This window comes from Bison bison, unplaced genomic scaffold (assembly GCF_000754665.1).
Source record: "Bison bison bison isolate TAMUID 2011002044 unplaced genomic scaffold, Bison_UMD1.0 scf7180017864471, whole genome shotgun sequence".
In the NCBI taxonomy this organism is placed as follows: domain Eukaryota; kingdom Metazoa; phylum Chordata; class Mammalia; order Artiodactyla; family Bovidae; genus Bison; species Bison bison.
The window spans coordinates 5,322,490-5,337,532 of record NW_011495032.1 but is presented as its reverse complement, the minus strand read 5'-3'; positions in this window follow the sequence as shown (position 1 = coordinate 5,337,532).

The following is a 15,043-nucleotide window of genomic DNA, read 5'->3' as shown; positions in this document are numbered from 1 at the left end:
GATGGCGAGGAGAAGGAGGGGCGGGGAGGGGCCCTGGGTATCAGCAAGCTGCTGGCCGGGCTGCTGGCGGGGCTGCTCCCCGCCGCCGGGGCCCCTGGGTGGACGCTGAATCAGCAGGGCCGCGGGAAGGAGCCACAGGGGAGGTGTGGGAGGCCAGGACACGGCCTAGAAGCGTAGGCTGGGGCTGCGGACCCGTGAAGTCCAGGCCTGGAGTTATTCCCTCGCTCTGAGGACTGCTGTGCGCCCGCCACCGATTTCCCAACGGCCAGGACAGCGCAGGCGGAAGGCCAGAGACCCAGGACCGGATTCCGCCCCAGCGTGTCCACCTGAGCGTCAGGGGAGGCAGAGGCGTCTAGACCGCAGCGCCCGCCTGGGCTTTGCGGCTTCCAGCACCTTGTACTGTGTGATCCCGGGCTCTTGTTTTTGTCTCTGTTATTCAGTCGCTAAGTTGTGTTTGATTCTTTGCGACTGGACGGACTGCAGCACGGCAGGCTTCCCTGTCCATCACTACCTCCCAGAGTTTGCTCAAACTCATGTCCATTGAGCCGATGACTCCATCCAACCATCTCATCCTCTGTCGCCGCCTCCTTCTACCTTCAATCTTTCTTAGCATCAGCGTCTTTTCCAGTGAGTCGGCTTTTCTCATCAGATGGTCAAAGCATTGGAGCTTCCTCATCAGTCCTTCTAATGAATATTTAGGATTGATTTCCTTTAGTATTTGGACTTCCCTGGTGGCTCAGACGGTAAAGCGTCTGCCTACAATGCAGGAGACCTGGGTTCCATCCCTGGGTCGGGAAGATGCCCTGGGGAAGAAAATGGCAACCCACTCCAGTATTCTTGCCTGGAAAATCCCATGGACAGAGTAGTCTGGTGGGATATGGTTCATGGGGTCACAAAGAGTTGGACAGGACTGAACGACTTCACTTTCACTTTTCTTTCCTTTAGGATTGACTGGTTTGATCTCTTTGGTGTCCAAGGAACTCTCAAGAGTTTTCTCCAGCACCACAATCTGAAAGCATCAATTGTTTGGCACTCAGCCTTCTTCATGGTCCAACTCTCACACCTGAACGTGACTATTGGAAAAACCATAGCTTTGACAACAGACTGTTGTTGGTAAAATGATGTCTCTGATTTTTAATATGCTGTCTATGTTTTTCATAGCTTTTCTTCCAAGGAGCAAGAATCTCTGAGCCACGGTTAATAAATGAGATAATATTCATGAAAGATCAGAGTCTTGCCAGGCCCTCAGTTAAGTGTGAAAATAGTGGAATCTTCAGGGCAGTCTTTCCTGTGTCACTTTTGTCTCCCCCAAAGGGGTTTGTACAACCCTAACCCTAATACCCCCTCCCTTCCAAAGGGAGAATGTACAACCCTGCCTGCTTCCTTGCCACCTCCTGCATGCATGCTAAATTGCTTTAGTCATGTCTGACTCTTTGTGACCCTATGGACTGTAGCCCGCCAGGCTCCTCTGCATGGGATTCTCCAGGCAAGAATACTGGAGTGGGTTGCCATGCCTTCCTCCGAGGGATCTTCCTGACCCAGGGATCTTCCTGACCCAGGGATGGAACCTGCACTTCTTTTGTCTCCTGCATTGGCAGGTGGGTTATTTACCACTAGCACCATCTGGGAAGTCACCTTGCTGCCTCAGAGACCATCGAAAAGGCAAATGACAAGGATTTCCCTGGTGGTGCAGTGGTTAAGACTCTGCACTTCCATTGCAGTGGGCATGGATCCCTGGTTGGGGAATTAAGATCCCGCATGCCAGATGGTGGTCAAAAAAGTATTAAAAGAAAACAGCAAACAGGACAAAACAAAACTCATTGTTTTTCCTGGACTCTTGACAAGGCTAGAGTTCTCAAGTCCCTGCCCCCAAAAGGGTAAATTCCCACTAAGACCTTCCCCTCCCTTCTCAGTTGTAGGAAGGTGTGTGTTGATAAACAAGGAGGGGGTTTCTCCTTAAGGTAAGGCAAGATCTCCTTTCTCCTTAACTGAGTGAAGTGAAGTTGCTCAGTTGTGTCCGACTCTTTTCGACCCCATGGACTGTAGCCTACCAGGCTCTTCCATCCATGGAATTTTCCAGGCAAGAGTACTGGAGTGGGTTGCCATTTCCTTCTCCAGGGGATCTTCCTGACCCAGGGATCTAACCCGGATCTCCTGCATTGCAGGCAGACGCTTTACCATCTGAGCCATCAGGGAAGCCCCTTAACTAAGTACGGTGAATTAAATGATTTGGCTCATTCACACAGGCAGGTAGCCCCCAGTGACTTCACTCACGTTTTTAGTTGTTGTTCATTCACTAAGTTGTGTCCATCTCTTTGTGACCTCCATGGGCTGCAGCCTGCCAGGGTCCTCTGTCCATGGAATTCTCCAGGAAAGAATACAGGAGTGGGTAGCCATTCCCTTCTCCAGGGGATCTTCCCAACCCAGGGATGGAACCCAGGTCTCCTACATTGCAGGTGGATTCTTTACCATCTGAGCCACCAGGGAAGCCCCTATCTTGAGTTTACCCAAGGGTATTTTCACTTAATGCTCCCAACCCCCTTCTCCCTGTCGGATGTTCGTCTGATTCCAGTACTGCCTAAGACACCTTGTCAAATCCCTTAACCTATCGCCCACTTTGTGCTTGCTAAGATTCTGTGTGTGATCAGGCACATTTGTGTGTATGCTGCCTGTTATGCTTTTTTGGTAAGAATAGAAAGTCTTGAATCAGTGGAAATTAGAGTGACATGTCTTGTCAGCAAGATCTCTGGAGAAGCAGAAATGACTTAAGGATAATAATGAGGAAGTGATGGTCCCCTTCCAATCATTTTATGGTCATAAGAAAGCCCAGGTTCTTCACTGGTGGTCCAGTGATTAAGACTCCATGCTTCCACTCCAGGGGGCACCAGTTCAGTCCCTGGTTGGAGAACTAGATCCCATATGCTGCATGTGGCCCAAGACACAGTCAAAGTCTAGGTGGAGCTTGTGCCAAGGACCAGGTATCCAGTCTGGTCACCTGGGTGGCCCTTCCTTTGAATTAGAGGGTACCAGGGTTTCCAAGATCCCTCCACGGCACCAGTGAAACAGAAGGGAAGGGGGTAGGGCAGCCTGAGAACATGACATAAACTGGTTAGAAGCAAATGGTTCCAAGATGGTGGACAAGTCCAACTTCCACTAGATTTTGAGCCTAGTATATGTTCACTGTAACACGTTAGTTAAATGACTTACCCACAGGTGCCATGACAGTTCCAAAGCCAACCATTAAAGACCAAAAAGTGGATGATAATCTAATTCCTGGAAATCTCTTCTCCAAAGTAGTTGCAATAATCCTCCCACTCATTAGCCTGTGAAATTACTCAGTCCATTAAAGCTAATCACACATTTTGAGGCTGCTCTCACCTTCTGGGATGGCCCATACACTCTGTCTTTGGAATGTGTTTTTCTCTAAATAAATCCATTTCTAGAGGAAGAGATGTTTTGACAGAAGCAGAGGTCTGAGTGAGACCATTGCTGGCACTGAAGATGAAAGGGAGCCCTTAGCCAAGGAATGAGAGCAGTCTCTAGAAACTGGAAAAGAATTTCCAGGCTTCCAGTTCAAGATGGTGGAATAGAAGGATGTGTGCTCATCACCTGCGAGAGCACCAAAATCGCAACTAGCTGTTGAACAACCAAGGACAGGAGAATGCTGGAACCCACCAAGAAAAGATACCCCAGGTCCAGGACAAAATAGAGGCTGCAGCAAGATGGTAGGAGGGGCACAATTATGATAAAATCAAATCCTACACCCACCAGGTGGATGACCCACAAACTGGAGAACAATAATACCAAAGAAGTTCTCCCACTGTTGTGAAGATTTTGAACCCCATGTCAGGCTTCCTGGTCTGGGGCACCAACATAGGGACTGGGAATCCAAGGGAATCTGACCTTGAATGCCAGAGGGATTTGAATATAGGACTTCCACAGGACTGGGAGAACACAAACAAAATCTTGCATGCACCAAGACCCAGAAGAAAGGAGCAGTGATCCTACAGGAGACTAAAGCAAAACTACATGCTAGTGTTGGAGGGTCTCCTGTGGAGGTGTGGGTCGGCAGAGGTTCACCACAGGGATGGGACCACTGGCAGCAGCAGTCTGGGAAGGTTCCCCCTTGGCATAAATCCTCTTGGAGTTTGCCATTAAGTCTACCTTAGGGCTCATAGAACCCAGGGCTGGGTCACCTCAGGCCAAAGAACTACCAGGGAGGGAGTGCAACCCCACTCATTAGCAGATAATTGGATTACAGCTTTACTGAGCAAATCCCTGCCCACCAGAGCAAGACCCAGTCACTCCCATCAGGAAGCTTGCACAAACCTCTTAGCTTCTTCCATCAGAGGGCAGACAGAAGAAGCAAAAAGAACCATAGTCCCACAGAGGCTAGAACAAAAGCCACATTACAGAAAGTAAATCAGCATGAAAAAGAAAGTTCTGTCCCAGATGAAGGGACAAAGTAAACCCCCAGAAAAACAACCAAATGAAGTGGAGATAGGCCATGTTCTAGAAAAAGAAATCAGAATAATGATAGTGAAGATGATCCAGGATCTCAGGAAAACAATGGAGAAGATACAAGAAATGTTTACCCAAGACCTAGAAGAACTAAAGAACAGAGATGAATAATACACTAGAAGGAATTGATAGCAGAGTGACTGGGGCAGAAGAGCAGATAAATGGCCCAGAGGACAGAATGATGGAAATCATTGCTGCGGAACAGAATATAGAAAAACGAATGAAAAGAAATGAAGACAGCCTAAGAGACCTCTCAGACAACAATAAACACACCAACATTTGCATTATAGGGGCCCTAGAAGGAAAATAAAGACAGAAAGAGCCTGAGAAAATATTTGAAGGGATAATAGCTGAAAACTTCCCTAACATGGGAAAAGAAATAGTCAACCACGTCCAGAAAGCACAGAGAGTCCCAGACAGGATAAACCCAAGGAGGAACACACCAAGACACATAGTAATAAAACTGGCAAAAATTAAAGACAAAGATAAAAGATTAAAAACAACAAAGGAAAAATGACAAATAACATACAAGAGAACTTCCATCAGGCTATCAACTGATTTCTCAACAGAAACTCTACAAGCCAGAAGGGAATGGCATGATATATTTAAAGTGGTGAAAGGGAAGAATCTACAACCAAGAACACTCTACCCAGCAAGACTCTAGTTCAGATTTGATGGAGAAACCAAAAGCTTTCCAGACAAGTAAAAGTTAAGAGAATTCAGCACCACCAAACCAGCTTTACAGCAAAGGCTAAAGGAACTCCTCTGGCAGGAAACACAAGAGAAGGAAAAGACCTACAGAAAGTAAACCCCAATTAAGAAAATGGTAATAGGATCATACATATTGATAATTACCTTAAATGTAAATGGATTAAATGCACCAACCAAAAGACATAGCCTGGCTAAGTGGATGAAAACACGTGCATGTGTACACTTCCACTTACCACATTACTCTGCTTGACCCCCCAAATTGTAGGTAATTATTTTATATTGTTAAGTTAATCATGTTCCCATTATGGCTTGCAATTGTAATTATCTTTTATGTTTTTGTCTGGCTGTTGATTGTGAGAGCTTCCCTGGTGGCTCAGGTGGTAAAGAATGTGTCTGCAATGCAGGAGACCTGGGCTTGATCCCTGGGTTGGGGAAGATCTCCTGGAGGAGGTCGTGGCAACCCACTCCACTATTCTTGCCTGGAGAATCCCTGTGAACAGAGAAGGGAGTCTGGTGGGCTACAGTTCATGGGGTTGCAAAGAATTGGACACGACTGAGTGACTAAGCAGAGCACACTGATTGTGAAAATTGATAAAGGTCTTTTACTATTGTGATTATGTAACTATTAGTCACTTAATACCATTGTTTCATGATTGGTCAACAGAAAAATAGTAGAACCCTATATAAACTATCATTTAATAGAAAAACCTGTAATCACTTTTTAAAATTCAGATGCATATCAGAATTATCTTGGAATTAAAAAAAAAAAAAAACAGAAAAAAAGAAAAAGCCCAGGTATTGCTTTTTCTCTCCAGAGCTCCAGATATGTTTCTAATGAGCAGCCAAGGACTGGACTATATGACACTTTTTTACTTTTATCTAGTTTCTTTCACTTTTTCTATTTCATATTCAGTGCTCCCATTTTGTTTAGTTTATGTTTTCTAGCTTCTCCATCTCTTTCTCTCTCTCTCTCTTTTTGATGTTCTTTCTCAAGACTTTATCAAGCATAGTATAAAAGCTTTTATATACATATATGTAAGTAGTATATATAATACATATTTTAGAAAGCTTATGAATTTTTGCCTGACTAAAAAATTATGTCATTTTGATTCCACTTGTTGGACAGTATGAATAGAATGCTGCTGCTGCTGCTAAGTCAAATCAGTCATGTCCGACTCTGTGCGACCCCATAGATGGCAGCCCACCGGGCTCCCCGGTCCCTGGGATTCTCCAGGCAAGAACACTGGAATGGGTTGCCATTTCCTTCTCCAATGCATGAAAGTGAAAAGTGAAAGTGAAGTCGCTCAGTCGTGTCCGACTCTTAGCGATCCCATGGACTGCTGCCTACCAGGTTCCTCTATCCATGGAAGTTTCCAGGCAAGAGTACTGAAGTGGGTCGCCAGTGCCTTCTCCAATAGAATGCTAGATTTCTAATTAAAAAAATAGATATGCAGCAAGCGACAAACATTTACTGTATAGCATGGGGAACTATAGTCAATACCTATAATGGAAAATAAGCAGAAAAATAATATATGTGTATCTGTATAACTGAATCACCTTGCTGTACACCTGAAACATTGTAAGTCAGTTATACTTCAATAAAGAATATATATTAAGAAGAAATTAATCCACTTCTTTCCTATAATTTTGTCTCTCACCAAATTCTTTCTGTGATGAGACATGAAGAACTTTCATCAAATCCTGAAACCAGGTGTGTGACCTTAGTTGGGAGACTGGGTTTTGACTGGGTTCGAGTCCTGGCCACGTGGGTTCAAGTCCCAACCTGAGTTGCATGGTTTCACCAGGTCTGAGCAGAGCAGCTTGGCAGTGCCCACTGCATTCCCAGGTGAGACAGTGAGAGGCTGACAATCCACTCAGCAGGAGGTGACTGTCTGGAGGGGCAGTGTTTCCCAGTGCTGGGTGGAAGGAGGGAGTTGGCAGGCGCAGAGGTGCGGGGGAATGAGAAGGTGGGCCCTTCAGGGGTGAAATCCAGAACAGCCTGGCGTGAGTGGTGGGAGAGCAGAGAAGCTACCTTCTTGCTTGGCTCTCTCTGCCTTTTCTCCACCTGTCCTACTTCTAGGCCTCGCCAGTGTCAGGGAAAGAGGACTAGTATAAAGAAAGCAAGGATGTGGCCCCCACTTGCCCCTCTGACCACTCTTGTCTGATGAGAAAGACTCAGGCACTTGTCTTATAACAGAACATTCCAAGGCAAGGGCACAGGTATCATTTAATGACTCAACCGGTTCAGTCAGCAAGTACCGCCCACCTCCAGACCATCTTACTCTAGGCTGCTTCCTCTGCCGGAAATGTACTTCCTCAAAATCCTCACATCTAAGACCTACCACCTCACCCCCTGCCGTGATCACCTAGTCTGAAACAGAGCTCCTTTGTCCTCTTTTCGCTTCCCCCTTCCCACCCCCTACCCCCCACACATGTCTCCTCTCCCTCCACTGTGTAAACTCCAAGAGGCCAAGGACTCTGCCGTGTTCACTATTGTATCCCTGGTGCCTAGGACAGAGCCAGGCACATGTGTTATTGTTTAGTTGCTAAATCTTGTCTCTTTGTGACCCTGTGGACTATAGCATGCCAGGCTCCTCTGTCCTCCACTATCTCCCAGAGTTTTCTCAAATTTGTGTCCATTGAGTCTGTGATGCTGTCTAACCATCTCATCCTCTGCCGCCCCCTTCTCCTTTTGCCTTCAATCTTTCCTAGCATCAAGGTCTTTTCCAATGAGTCAGTTCTTCACATCAGGTGGCCAAAGTACTGGAGCTTCAACTTTAGCAACAGGCACCTAGTAGGAGCTCAATAAATATTGAATATATGGATGAGTTAACTGTATACCTATTGTGTTTCCACTGTCCTGGCTAATCAGAGACAAAGAAGGAAAAGACAAAGTTCCTGTTGGGGTAAGATGCTTGGGTTTTAGGGTCAAAATCTGCCTCCCCTTCATTTCTGCTTCCTCCCCAGCCTCCCCAGTTCAGGCCCACATCCTCCTCCTGTCTGTTCCCTCATATCCTGGTCCATACCATCCTCTTATGTCTCCAGCTCTAGGCTCCAACACTTCTAATGTGGATGATGTTTAACAGCCTCCAGCTGGACCTCCCTGCCTCCACTCTCGACCTCCCTGCCTCCCCTCTCAACCTCCGCTGTCCCTACATGCAGCTTCCCATTCCCTCCTTCCCAAGGCCCATGAGGCTGCTGGCTGCTCTACCCTCGGAGCCTCATGCTCCTGGCTGGCTCCAGGTGCATGTGCCCACCGGCACCCTGAGTGGGGAGCTCTGTCCAGTCTTAGGCTTCCTATGTTCATGGTCCCCTGGTGTAACAGGCCTTCCCTGGTGACAGCTGGACAGGCTGTCACCTCTTCAAGGACTTCCTTTGACTTCACCAGCCAGAGTAGCAGATTCCCCACTATTGCCTCTGGGTCTCCCTGGGTATCTGCCCCACCTCATCTTGTAGACCCTGTGCCCCAGCTCCTCAAAGGAGAAAACCCCAGGGCAGGGGCCTACTAAATGTCAAAGTGGAGCCGCCTGCCCCATCTAAGCTTCCTTGGGGTCAGGGGTCATTCCACACTCTGTGCCAGGCAGTTGGCTGGACTCTACACACCCACTGCTCCCGTCCTCTCCCATGACCCTCGCAACACCAAGAAGGACCAACCCCCAACACTTGAGCCTGTTACTTTTGTATTTTTTTCTTTTCTTTTGTATATATTATCTCTCTCTTAAAAAAAAATTTTTTTTATTGAAGTACTGTTGATTTACAATGCTGTAGACCTTCATATTCTCTTGATCATTAGCTAAACTTCCCTACTTGTCTGTTTCCCTCTCTAAAACACAACACACAACTTTAGCACTAGGTCTCTCTCTCACCCCTGCATGCCCATTGCAAGAGCAGGGACTGGTCCATACAGCTTGATATTTGATGAAGCAGCCTCAGATGCACTGTGGGCAAATCACTTCTCTTCTGTGAGCCTCAGCTTTCTGTCAAATGGGAAAACACATCCTTCTTGGTGTTGTGAGGGTCGTGGGAGTGGACGGGAGCAGTGGGTGTGTAGAGTCCAGCCAACTGCCTGGCACAGAGTGTGGAATGACCCCTGACCCCAAGGAAGCTTAGATGGGACAGGCGGCTCCACTTTGACATTTAGTAGGCCCCTGCCCTGGGGTTTTCTCCTTTGAGGAGCTGGGGCACAGGGTCTACAAGATGAGGTGGGGCAGATACCCAGGGAGACCCAGAGGCAATACTGGGGAGTCTGTTAGGAGTTGCCTAGTTCACTGGGCAGTGTCAAAGCTGATGACTACCTCTGCCTGCTTTAAGCCTGGATGTCGGGTCCCTCCAACTCTCACCTGCCTTAAGGGTCAGCCCCCTTGCCTGACCCCTGCCCTCCCCATCATCTCCCCATGACTCTGCCCTCACTCACCGGGTCTTCCTCTTCTCCTAGCCCCCTCCTCATCCCCTCCATGCCAGACCTCCCCTGCACTTTGCCTTCTCTTCCTCAAGCTCCAGCCCCACATTCTGACCTCCTCCAGGGTGCCTGATTGCAACACAGACTTTGCTTACTGCATTCTAGTGGCCCAGGGGCTTCTCTGCCTGCCCTGGGGTTTTACTCTATAGCACGTCCCCCATGGCCAGGAGGGCAGCAGGTGTGAGAGGCCCAGGGCATCAGTGATGGTGACGGGAGGTGGGCGAGGGGACAGAACTGACCAGTGGAAGGGATGAATGAATGAAGCAGGAACCAGACATCTTACCTGAGCATCCCTGTATATCAGAACCACCTCTCTGCCATGTTGTCCGAAGGTGAAAGGGAGTGATGTAGGTGGGCTTGGAGGGTGGTCTTTCTGTAGGGTCTCCCCTTTCTAAATTCAAGTCTGCCCTTAAAAATGGGTACCCCTTCAGGGCACCAGTACCTGCATATTTCCAGGCAGAGTGAGAGAGACTTCTAGCACCTTCTGTCTCTTTTTTTTTTTTTTTGGCTATACCGCAGGGCCTGGGGGATCTGAAGTTCCCAGACCAGGGATTGAACCCGTTTCCCTGAAGTGGAAGCATAGAGTCTTAACCACAGGACCACCAGAGAAGTCCCTCTAGCATCTTCTTTGCAGGCTTGGACCTTGGACTTCTCAGCACACACGCTGAGACACTAGTCTCTAGGGGATGGTCTCCACTAACCAGACACACTAGACGTATCCAGGTGCTTATATAGAGCAGACTGCTGGCCCGTCCCTTCCCAAAATGCACTGGTGCTCTTTCCTAATTAGTGTACCTCACCTGTCACATCAAAGTGTCCAAAAAGCAAAATTAGATGCCAGGAATTGATCATGAGCACGAATGGTGACAAAAGAATTCAAATGGTTTGGACAGGGCTTCACCTAAATCCTGGGGAAGCCCAGGCAATATCCTACCACCCACTTTATAAGATTTGATGTTTACAAGGAAGGTAGACTTCCCTTCCCTCAGAAGGTCCAGAGGAATGGTAAAGGAGAGAGGTATGGTCTCCCTGGGGGAGTAGAGGGATGGAGTGGGAGGTAGCTTCCAGACTTTGAGCCAGCATGGTCTGGGAGTCTGGCCACTTACCACCTCAGTCTGTAGACATGTTAAAAGCAAAAAAAGTTGTCAATTCAAAACTTGGGAGGTTTGGGGGACTTCCCCGGTGGACCAGGGGTTAAGAGTCTTCCTGCTAATGAAGGGCACACAGGTTCAGTCCCTGGTCTGGGAAGATCCTACATGCCTTGGAACAACTAAGCCGGTGCCTCACAACTACTGAGCCGAGCTGTAGAGCCCGAGCTCAGAAACAAGAGAAGCCACCACCAGTGAGAAGCACCGCAACTAGAGACTAGCTCCTGCTTGCCACAACTAGAGAAAGCCCATGTGTGCGTAACAAGGAAGACCCAGTGCAGCCATAAATAAATAAAAAAAAAAAGGGCCGGGGGGGGAGGTTTGGAACATCCCTAAAGATCAGGGACTTCCCTGATGGTTTGGACTCCTTGCTCCCACTGCAGGGGGCACGGTTTCAGTCCTTGGCTGGTGAACTAAGATCCTATATGCTGTGCAGTGCAGCCAAAAAGAAAAGATGATTTGGACCCCCAAAGGTCCTTTTACTGTGTGAACAGTGGCCACTTTGGATGACTGCCCTTTGGATGGATGGCTTTCCCAGGAGGTGCTAGTGGTAAAGAACTCGCTTGCCAATGCAGGAAACATAAGAGATGCAGGTTTGGTTTCTGGGTCAGGAAGATGCCCTGGAGGAGGGCATGGCAACCCACTCCAGTATTCTTGCCTGGAAAATCCCATGGACAGAGGAGCCTGGCAGGTTACAGTCCATGGGATTGCAAAGGAGTTGGGCACAACTTATCAAATGAGCATGCATACGCCTTTGGATGGACTGTTCTTTCTGGGGCCCCCAATCTTACCATCAGCTCTGTTCACTCCACCATGTTGCCTGCCTGGCCCTTGTAGGATTTAAGTTGATAATCCCAGCCCTGTGTTGTCCTGGTAAATAACCCAGCCACACCTTTAGGATCTGTTTCCACCACTTCTTCCCTGACAGGCCCCAGATTTTGTTCTCTGTAACTGCTTGCTTGAGACCCAGCCATCTCCTTGTTCAGATTTGAGACCTTCTGCTGCAGTTTCACCCCCATGGCAGTGATTGCCCCCTTCCTAGTTCAGGCTCCTGAGAGAGAATCTCCTTAGTCCAGAAAAGTGAGGTTGCTTGATGTAAAGGAAGCAGATGGCCTGAGTAGGTCATTCTGGGGCTAGGGGTCCAACCTTGTCCAAAAGAGCTGTAACCAAGAGCTGGGGGCAGGGCATCCTCCTGAGCAGCAGAGGCTCTGGGCAAGAAAGCAATGAGGCAAGGGCTGTACACTCAACAGAGAACCCCTCCCTGGAATAATGGTATCCCCCCATCCTGGGCCCCTCCCCTGAAGTGTGCCGAGGGTACGCTGTCCAGCCAGGCCTCTCAGACGCTCCTCTTTGCCAGCCTCCAAGCTGACTATCTCCTTTCCACCTGATATCAACTCGTGCATGGTGAGGGGACCCTTCCTTCTCTCTTCAAGCTTTGTTCTGGGTGATATTTCGTCTCTGACCTCATGAACTGATCGTTTATTTACATTTCAAGAATCTAAATGCAGCATTTTCCAACTCTGATATATTTCCTGGCTATTCATGTGATTCTCAAACTTCTCCTGTAAATGATCCACCCTCATCTTTTCGTTTTGTTGAACTGAGATTCAGAGCCTAGCCCATCATTCTTAGACCATAACACTTGAACATCCAGGTCCTTCAGGAGTTTCCTTTTTTCATTTCCCCAATGGGACTGCCTTTATGTGTTTGATTTATATCCTTAACCATTGTGTATCCTTGTGTGTGTGTGTGTGTGTGTGTGTGTGTGTGTGTGTATGTGTGTCATTTTTGCTTTCCTAAGTGGCATTATGCTATAAATCTTGTTCTGTTTCCCACTGTTCTCACCCAAAGGCATGATGAGAGGCCATCCTTATTGATAATATGTAAAAATTGGACTCAATGTTTTATACATAATAGGTTGGGTCCCAGTAGTAGCTGGTGAGATCAATTCTGCCAGGGCATAATCACCATATACAGGAAATGAATACAATATATAAGACAATATCAGAGTGCCTCAAACATCATCAGGGTAAATATTGTTTCATGGGAACTTCCCAGGTGGTTCAGTTGTAAAGAATCTACCTACTATTGCGGGAGCCACAGGAGACCCAGGTTCAATCCCTGGGTGCGGAAGATCCCCTGGAGGAGGGCACGGCAACCCACTGTAGTATTCTTGCCTGGGAAATCTCATGGACAGAGGAGCCTGGCATGGTATGGTCCATGGGATCACAGAGTCAGACACGACTTAGTGACTGAGCACATACACATTATTCATGAATTTTTTTCAAAAATAGTTTGATTAGACTTCCCTGATGGTCCAATGGTTAAGAATCCGCCTGCCAATGCAGGGGGCATGAGTTCAATTCTTAGTCCAGGAAGACTTCACAAGCCACCGGGCAACTAAGCCCATGCACAACAACTACTGAAGCCCGCTGCTGCCTAGAGCCAGTGCTCTGAAACCAGAGAAGCCACCGAGACAAGAAGCCCTCACACCGCAACTGAAGAGTCACTCCTGCTTGCTGCAACTAGAGAAGGCCTGAATGCAGCATTAAAGACCCAGTGCAGCCAAAAATAATAAATAAAGTGTTAAAAAATACTAATAAAAAATAGATCGACAGATGTAGGTTGCATTGTAAAAAGTATTCTTTACTGAGGGTCCCAGTAAGAAAACTAAACAGTCAAGTTCATTGCTGCTTATTGCTTTCGATTGCTGTTACTCATCCACTGCATTTTATCTGTTCACCTTAGTGATGAACAATAGGTCACTCCAGAACCCTCACCCTACCACCAACCACACTGGTGAATATCTTAATCCATGTCCGTCATGTGAGCCTTTATGTCTTGGATGCCTCCAAGCACAGCACCGAACAGGCTGAGCCAGCGTTCACAAAATAGAAAGGCTCAGAGGCCAAATTAGATGCCTGGATCACACAGACTAATAAGTCAATCAGCACTCAGCGAGAAGGCCAGGTGGGTGGGAGAGATGCAGTGGGTTCACATGCAGACCTAGGATGCCATACAAGAGGCTGGGAGGTATGTACCACCTGAATCTTGGTATGTGGTCCTCACCTGTCTTTTCCTTCTTACTCTCTCTGATATTAGCCTTTTCCAACGAAGGTGAATTATTAGCACAACAGTTGAGGTTTGAGCCAGGGTCCCAGCAGACAGAAGGTGACTGAGGGCAAACACACTTTGAGAGTCAAAGGACAAAGGATGAGTAGGTCTGGCTACAGGTTAACTCAACATTTAGTCTGATCAACAGCCCTGGGCTTTCTGCAGCAGAGGACCCTTAGGGCAGAATGGTTGTCACCGAATAAGAGCTGTATCCAGATCATGACTATTATGTGCCTAATGTTTTACAGTCTGTGCCTCATGAAAACTGAGTGGGGCAGGGGTACTGAGCATCTTCTGGGCCCTCCATCCCTTTTCATCTATATTCAGTGCGTTCTCTGGATCTGTCTCATATGTCTTATCTACCTATACTTCACAAACCTTCTGAGTTTCACCCTTCCCATTTGCCTGACGGAACTGAATGTTCTCCAGCAACCTGGCTGATGCACATTACCTGCTCCCTAGATGCCAGGTCAGGGGCACATGTACACACTTAGATTTGTTACACATGCCCGTGGCTGCATAGAATGACCCCTCTGGACACAAGCACGCAAAGCAGCAGAGTTTTCATTTCCCAACATCCTTGCCAAATGTGATTTTCTCCTCCTCCTGACATTTGCTATTTTGATGGGTATAAAATATTGTGATGGGTACGTAACTTCATAACCTCACTGCTTGGTATCCTGGGTGCTCTTTTTAAAGGGTTTCACAAATCTATCTCAGATATTTCCTAGAGACTTTGCAGAATGCCAAGCCACTGAGATGGTGAGCAGGGAACCAGAAAATGCCTCTCTCTGGGGAAAGTATCAGTGGGGATCGGACAGAGTGGGAGAACTGTGGGATCTGGGGCTCTCAGCCTACCCACCCCATTGCCCCAGGCAGTCTGGCCCGGCTAAGCAGTGCTAGAGACAAGGGAAGACACCTTCTGTCACTCTTCCCTCCCTTGCCACTCACCCCAGGTTGCCACCCACAGAACTGGTCCCAGCTGGGAAGACATGGGGCTTCCCAAGTCTTGTCTACTTAGGCAGGATGCCACAAAATCCAAGCCAATCACTACACCTCCCTCTGCTGGCCTCTGTCTTGTATTGTTACT